Below are 8,021 nucleotides of genomic sequence, written 5' to 3' on the forward strand. Positions count from 1 at the left end.
CTGGGCGTCCAGGTCGCGGAGAACGGCGTAGAAATAGTCGGTAGTGTGGCGGCGCCACGTAGCAACTTCCTTTCCATACTGAATCAAAGTACGTCGAATGGCAGGTTTGGCACATTCTAGCCACCAGGTCAAGGTCGTGCAGTATTTAGGTAAGCGACGTTCACAGGTGGCCCATGTCTCGGTAACACGTTGAAGACATTCGGGATCATGAAGATGGGAGGTGTTTAGCTTCCACGGTGCACGACTACGCCAGACCACTTGCTTGGGGAAGAGAATGTTGCAGATGTAGGCACAGTGGTCCGAAAAGGCCAGGGGCCAAAGTTCTGCACCTTGGACTGCAGGTGTGAGTTCCCGAGAGACGTAAATTCTATCAAGGCGGCTCGCGGAGTGACTCGTCTGGTAAGTATGTCCAGGCGCGTCGCCGTGCCGAACTTCCCAAGTGTCGCGGAGCAACAGATCTCGGACGACAAGACGCAGTTCTTGACAGGTGTTGTAGTGGGGCACTTGATCTTTAGGGTGCAAGACACAATTAAAATCACCCCCAAGCAAGTAATGGTCGCAGCGTCCAAGAAACAAAGGAGCGATTTCTTCTGAATAGAAGAGGGCCCTGTCGCGTCTGCGGGTGGAGCCTGACGGAGCGTAAATGTTGATGATACGCGTCCCCATGACGGTGACAGCCATGCCTCTGGCAGATGGAAGGTATGTGATATCGGCCACTGGAATGCCTTCTCTGGCGTAGATGGCTACCCCGCGTCCCAGGTGGTCACCAGGAGAAGGATAAGTGTTATATCCCGCGACGTCTGGTAGTGTGGCGAGGTGTACTTCCTGTAGTAGTGCGATATCGACGTCCGACACCCATATCATCTCTCGCAGCAGTTGAAGTTTCACGGGTGAGCTAATAGTGTTAGTGTTGATCGTCGCTATTCGGTAGGTTTGGAGCTGTAACCCGCCGTGGAGGGGAACTCCACCGGCGGAGGATGAAGAGGGTCGAGGCAACGGTGAGTCGTGCCGTACGCCACCTGACGGCATTATCAGCGGCGTAACGATGCTTCCGTCTGGGGTAACTCTGTCCCCAGCGTGTGGTCCGGCTCCTCATCGACGTCCTCACTCCACACCATTGAAGGCGTTGTCGTTGTGATGGTCGTACGTTCAACTTCGGTCGTAGGGGCAGAGGACGTCTCGGCGGCAGTCGCATCTGTGGAGTCCATTGGTTCAGGAGCACCTGAGCGAGCCAGTAGAGTAGGCATCGACGTATCCACAGTCGGCGTCATGTTGCCGTCATTCGTATCGTCGTGTAGGTTCTCCGAGGCCTCGTCGGGTCGGACGGCCTCTGGAGCATCGGGGGGAGGTGATCCGTCTCGTTCCGAGACCGTACGGCGCCTCCTCTTGCGCCTCTTAGGTGAACGTTGTTTGCGGGTTCGTACCTCCGTGTCGGAAGACGGGAGGGAGTCGCGTCGCTCTGAGAGGAAGGCCGTCGCGGGAACGTCAAATGAAGGGGCTTCCATATGTTCAGGCGGGTGGGTGTCGGAAGTCGTCGCTGTTGGTAGTGGCGCCGGAGTAGCGTCAGGCTTTGAGCGCGACGCGTCGGCCCCAGCGGTATCCGTAGCAGCTGGAAGGGTCACCGGTGCATGGTCCGATGGGCGGCGGCCGGTGGGAGGAGAACAGAGCGCCGATGCGTAGGTGATCGGTAAAACCGTAGTCGGAGCCGGAGGTGCCACGGTAGCGGCTGGCAATTGGGTGATTCGTCGCTGAAGACACTCAGATCTGAGGTGGCCTTCTTTGCCGCACCCGGAACAGGTCTTGGGTTGGCCGTCGTATATGACAACCGCGCGGCACCCGCTAATTTGCAGGTAAGATGGCACGTAGCGATGGAGGTCGATGGTGATCTGCCGTACACCGTTAAGAACAGGGTACGTTTGGAATTGCGCCCAGCGTTCGGCAGTGTGGCCGTGTACAGTGCCATAGGGGCGGAAAGCCGCGATAACGTCTTCCGCTGGAAGCTCGAACGGGAGTTCGAAAACTCGTATGGTGCGCATTCCTAAGCCGGCATGGTCGACAGTGACCGCTCCGACATTGCCGTCGGCGTGGCAAAAGCGTAATCCATGGTTGGTGTCACGAAGTATTCTTTCACATACCGCGTCATTGACGACTTTGACGTACACAGTACTGCTTAATATGGACAAATGGATGCCCAAGATGTCAGAAGCTGGGATCTTAGCAACGTCGCGTAGGAAGCGTTCCACTTCCAAGGCCTTTGGTCGTGCGTAGTCGTTGCAGAAGTTGAAACGTAAAGTTGATTTTCGAAAACGGTTGGCCATGATTCTAGTGCACGTAAGCGACACGTAAGTGACGGCCGCTGAAATGTAAACAACAGCGAGCGCGCGCGCTCCGCAGGCGGAAATAACAACACGTGCGCACTGCACGGCTGCGAAAGCCGGACTGTCCATCTGAGCTACCGGTAGCTCAGATGGTAGAGCACTTGTCCGCGAAAGGCAAAGGTCCCGAGTTCGAGTCTCGGTCGGGCACACAGTTTTAATCTGCCAGGAAGTTTCATATCAGCGCACACTCCGCTGCAGAGTGAAAATCTCATTCTGGATACCAAACTTGCATGCTAAAAGCTGAAGATCCAAACGCATTGAGATGTATGGAAGAGGCCTATAAGCAACAGTGAATGATAAGTAAACGAATGATGGTATCATGTTGATGATGATGATGGTGATGATGATGATGATGGTGATGATGATGATGGTCATCTTAGCTGTTTATAAGAATGGATGCGAAGGTAGTTTTCTAGATGAAATAACTGAAAGAAACTATGTTTAGCACAGTTAAGACTCGTACAGTGGATACAAATTTTCTCGAAGCAAACTAAGGCCTACATAGGGCCATTAACAGGGTGGGACTCGGTCGGAAGTACTTACCCGTAACATCCGTCTGAAAGTAGTTACTTCCACTGCGCAGTACGTGTCACATCTGACTAAAGTTTACGGCAGACATAAACAGTGGTACTTAACGCGATAGTTGTGTACAGTGGCAGGTGATTAGAGTGGTCGAAAGAAATAGCTTGTGATGTCGACTGCTGTGTTTCTCCTGTCACACCTCGTCCTCTGTGGCTTCCAAACTACAAAGCCCTCGTTCTTCACAGCTGTAACATTCCACGTAACTTTCATGCCACGCTCTTCTGAAGGAGGCAAGGGCCGGGGTTGAGGTGGGAATTCTTAGTTTTGGTCCTCTAATCCCACCGCCTTACTCAGTGGCATCTTACAAACTTTCTGCGTGTGTTCCACACTTGCTGACCACGCAGGATTCTCCAGTGCTAAACAACCAAACTCGAGACAACGTGAGCGCCTTACTTAATTGCGGTGCCCTCGGTGTCCGGCAAGGTGATTGAAGACAGCTACACTACATTCTCTGTACACTCTCGGACATCACACATACAAATAAAGCGCTCACCGCAACTTACTAATATAGGAATCCTTCAAGTGATGGAGTTTCTGTATTATCGTACAGCTAGTCTTAATAAAGTATGTATGACGTCCATTTTCATTCTATCATTACGTCCAGATGTGCCTTAATAGTCATTGTAGCTTAAGGCGTATAGACATTACGTTAAAAAAATTTACTGTGGTAACAACAGTAGGCGAAACCTATTGTTTCTACTTAGAAGACTTTAATTACAATACCTTAAAACAATAAACAAATTTTGTATAATGCTAGACGTATCACTACTTTTCGTGAACCGAACCCTTTGGATAGGATTGTATTTCTGTGATTGAAGTAGAGATTGATACGTTCTGTTCACACGAGATTGGCGAGAAAATTAAAGTACGAGGAGCGTTCGATAAATAATGCAACACTTTTTCTCTCGGCCGATCGCGGTTGAAAATATGCATACTTTCAGCACTTACGGTTACATGAAGTTCCGAACGGTGGTGGCGGTTTAAGTAGCCTTCAAAGTGGCTTCTGTTAAGAATGTGTGTTTCGAGTAGACAGCTTTCACTGAGCTTTGGCAGAAAACCGGACCATCGCAGATATTCATATGTGCCTGCAGAATATCTACGGAGACCTGGAAGTGATCAAAAGCAATGTAGGCCGTTGGGCGATGCGTCTGTCTTCATCGAAACAATGTCACGCAAACCTGTTCGATTTCCCGCGTGCCGTTTGGCCTTACACAGCTGTGACTCTCACAATGTTCGAACGTGAAGAATGTGATAGGCAGATCACAACCAAACACGTAGCTATACAACTGAATGTCTCTGACCCACTCGCACATCCCTTGGTGTGTGCCCGCTGGGGTTCTGGCCGCCTAACAGAAGACAAGAAGGAGCAACGAAGCATCACGTGTGTCGAGTTACGAGGGCTATACTGACCAACAATGGCGATGAAATAAGAGTTCATCGTTCGAACTGGAAACGAAAAGGTAATTCATGGAGTGCCACCACACCACCTCTCTTCCGAAGACAATCTTCAAAGCCGGTAAAGTCATGGCGACGGGCTTCTGGGACTGTGAAGGGGCTATTCTGTTTGATGTCCTCCCTCAGGGTGCAACGATTAGCTCTGAAGTGTATCGCGCCACCCTCAGGAAATTGAAGAAACAACTTCACGTGTTCATCGCCGAAAAATGCAAACCAATTTCTCACTTTCCAAGAAATCGCAAGGTGAAACTTCCTGTCAGATTACAACTGTGTGCCGGACCGAGACTCGAACTCGGGACATTTGCCTTTCGCGGGCAACTGCTCTACCAACTGAGCTACCCGGGCACGACTTATGCCCCGTCCTCATAGCTGAACTTCTGCCAGTACCTCGTCTCCTATTTTCCAAACTTTACAGAAGCTCTTCTGCGAACCTTGCGGAACTAGCACTCCTGAAAGCTAGGATATTGCGGAGACATGGCTTAGCCACAGCCTGGGGGGTGTTTCCAGAATGAGATTTTCACTCTACAGCGGAGTGTGCGCTGATATGAAACTTTCTGGGAGACTAAAACTGTGTGCCGGACAGAAACTCGAACTCAGGACCTTTGCCTTTCGCGGGCAAGTGCTCCTGCCCGGGAAAGACAAAGGTCCCGAGTTCGAGTCTGGGAACGGCACACAGTTTTAAACTGCCAGGAAGTTTCATATCAGCGCACACTCCGCTGCAGAGTGAAAATCTCATTCTGAAATCGCCAGGTCTCAAACAAGCCTGCAAACCCAAGAAAAGCTCAAAAAACTTCATTAGACTGTTCTTCCTAATCTGCCGTACAGCCATGATCTCTCACCATCCTCCTTCCATTTGTCGATACAACGAAGGATGTACTCCACGGCAAGCAGTACATGGATGATGGGTAGGTTATTGATGCAGGAAGACGTTTGCTCCGACATCGACGAGTACAGTGGAACAATGCGGGCATACATGCCCTCGCAGTAAGGTGGCGTACGGACCTCACACTGAATGGAGATCGTGCTGAAAAACTGGCTTTTTAGCCGAAAGTGTGGGGAATTATATGATGTATTGGAATCCCGAATAAAACCAACCTACCTGCTTTCAGAAAATAAATGTGTTGCATTACTTTTTGAACAACCTTAGTGCTTTGGAAGAACATTATCTGTCGTTGTTCTTCCTTTTAAACTGCGAATACAGCCTAGTGACTTACCCACATGAGTCGTCCGTGATGAAACGAGCGAATGGCGGTGCACTATGTGACTGGAGGACGGCGGCTCAAATTCCCGTCTGGTAATCCAGTCTTCGGCTTCCTCTGGTTTCCGGGAATCACTTAATGCAAATTTCAGTATGATTCCTTTTAACGGGTACGTCCAACATTCTTCTCCATACGTCTACAATTCCAGATTGTGCTCCGTCTCTAATGCCATAGATGTCGACGAGAAGTTAAACCCTAATATTCATTCCTTCCTCCGTCTCGGTATTTGAGTCCTTCCCATCAGCCGAGTGGTAGCGCGTCTGACTATCATTCAGCGTGTCCTGTTCGATTGCCAGTCGGTTCGGAGATTTTCTCCGCTTGGGAACTGTATGCTGTGGTGCCCTCATCATCATTTCACTATCTTCGACAGACAAGTCGCCCATTGTGGGGTCATCTGAAAAGACTTGAAACTCGGCGGCCCAACTTCCGCAGGTGGGGACTCCCTGTCGGAAATACCATACGATCATGTCATTTTTATCGTCACTAACTACCACACACTGAGCATTAAACTGTAGCTTCTTTGTTGATCGCTATGGAGTATTTGTGCTAGATCGTTTTGAGGCTTCAAGCAATTCCCATTAGCAAATATAACGTACTCCATTTGTGTGTCCCACATTTTTCTCTTGGTTTTGTGGCACATATTTTTGCCTCAGCAAAGTTGAAGTATTTCTTAGCAGAAACGGTATCCTCCTTTACAAACATATCATATTGAATTATTCTCATTATTCTAGTTGTTTTCTTCATTTAAAAGACTATTTTAATGCAGGCCCCAACGAGAATGGTATAGGAAATGGGAAAACGACAGTGGTACCAGATGTACTGTCTACCACACCCCGAAAGCTGTCTTGCGCAGTGTAGGCATCCTCCCTGCACAAGTCTATTCATCTACTCTCCTCTCTTACGAGATAAGCTATTCCATGAAACTTATCCGTTATTTCAATCAAGTTGTGCTGTATACAGCTTTTCTCCTCAATTTTTTGCAGAACTCCTTCGTTAGTCACTCGATCTATCTACGTAATTTTCGGTAATTGTCTGTAGCTCCCACATTCCAAAGGTTTTATTCTCATCGTTCCTGCACTGTTTATCTTCCGCGTTTCATTTCCATACAACACTACACTCTAGTTAAAGACTTCCTGACAGTTATAGTTACCTTACATTCGAACATATTTACCTTTTTCAAAACTGACGTTCTTGACAATGGCTATCTGCAATTTATATACCCTTCTTACTTCTGCTCTTGTCAGTTATTTTACTGCAGAAATAGCAAAACTTGTCCTGAACGTTTATGGTCTCATTAAAAAGAGAGAAATCAAACTCCTGGCCAGGCAGTAAAGGCCAAGCGAATGTCTACGGGTCGCCGTGTCATCCTCTGCCTTGCGGCGTCATGAAAATGTGGTATGTAGGTCATGTGGTCAGCACACCAGTCTCTGGGCGTTTTGTAGACGTTCCAGACAGTGGAGCCACTATTACTCCGTCTTCTAGCTCTTCAGTTGCCATTCTTCGGCTGAACACAACCCTTCCACCAATAAAAAAAAGCCTTGTCAATACCGGGAAACGAATCCAGGACATCTACTCTGACCACTTAACTACAGAGGCGGACTTACAGTCTCATTGCCTGACATAATTTGATCACACATTATTACGACTGTACTACTTTTATCGATTTTCATCTTATGCACACTGCTGGTCGTTAAAACTGTAACACCATGAAGGTGGCATGCTAAACACGTCAAACTGCCATGCAGCCATTAGCATTTCACCACAACAGCGCAAAATATGTAGGAGTAACGCCGTCTACACTCCGGATATAAAGAAAGATTATTCAATGGATTTGTCATTAGAAATAAGATCTGAAAACCGTTTCTTTATGAGAAGAACATGTTATGACTCTTGTATGAACGACGTAAGATACCAGCTCGACAGTGGTCGGATGGCAACGTAGCGACGCTGTAATTTATCATTCTGCGATTTTGCTGCTCACATCGGTCAGAATCCAGCAACAGGTATACTAAAATAGTGTCGATGGGCTCGCGAGGGCCATTCTCAACGCCATGCAAGATCTCAAGAGGAGCAACTGGCACCTGAGAGGACAGATAAATTGTTTGCTCAGCTGTGAACGATCGTACAGCCACATCACGTTTCTTGAGTCAGGAAATGAGTTAGTTTGAATCAAGACAAGCATACACATGGAAAATTCAACTGCATCTGGTGCACCACGGACTATTAACACGACGACGACTGTCGCGATTTGCATGACACCATATCGGAGAGTGGAACACTGATAGTGGTGTGCCCTGTGACAACACAGGACACAGACGAGTCCAACTTGTGCGTATAACATAAACAT

At 48.4% G+C, this 8,021-nt stretch overlaps 1 non-coding gene across 1 annotated transcript; it reads right to left on the minus strand.

The window, feature by feature from the left end:
• Window positions 1–4,685: 4,685 nt before the first annotated feature.
• Trnas-cga lies at window positions 4,686–4,760 on the minus strand. The gene has a single exon. It is a non-coding gene; the product is annotated as a tRNA-Ser (tRNA).
• Window positions 4,761–8,021: the final 3,261 nt, after the last annotated feature.

This window comes from Schistocerca piceifrons, chromosome X (assembly GCF_021461385.2).
Source record: "Schistocerca piceifrons isolate TAMUIC-IGC-003096 chromosome X, iqSchPice1.1, whole genome shotgun sequence".
NCBI classification, from domain to species: domain Eukaryota; kingdom Metazoa; phylum Arthropoda; class Insecta; order Orthoptera; family Acrididae; genus Schistocerca; species Schistocerca piceifrons.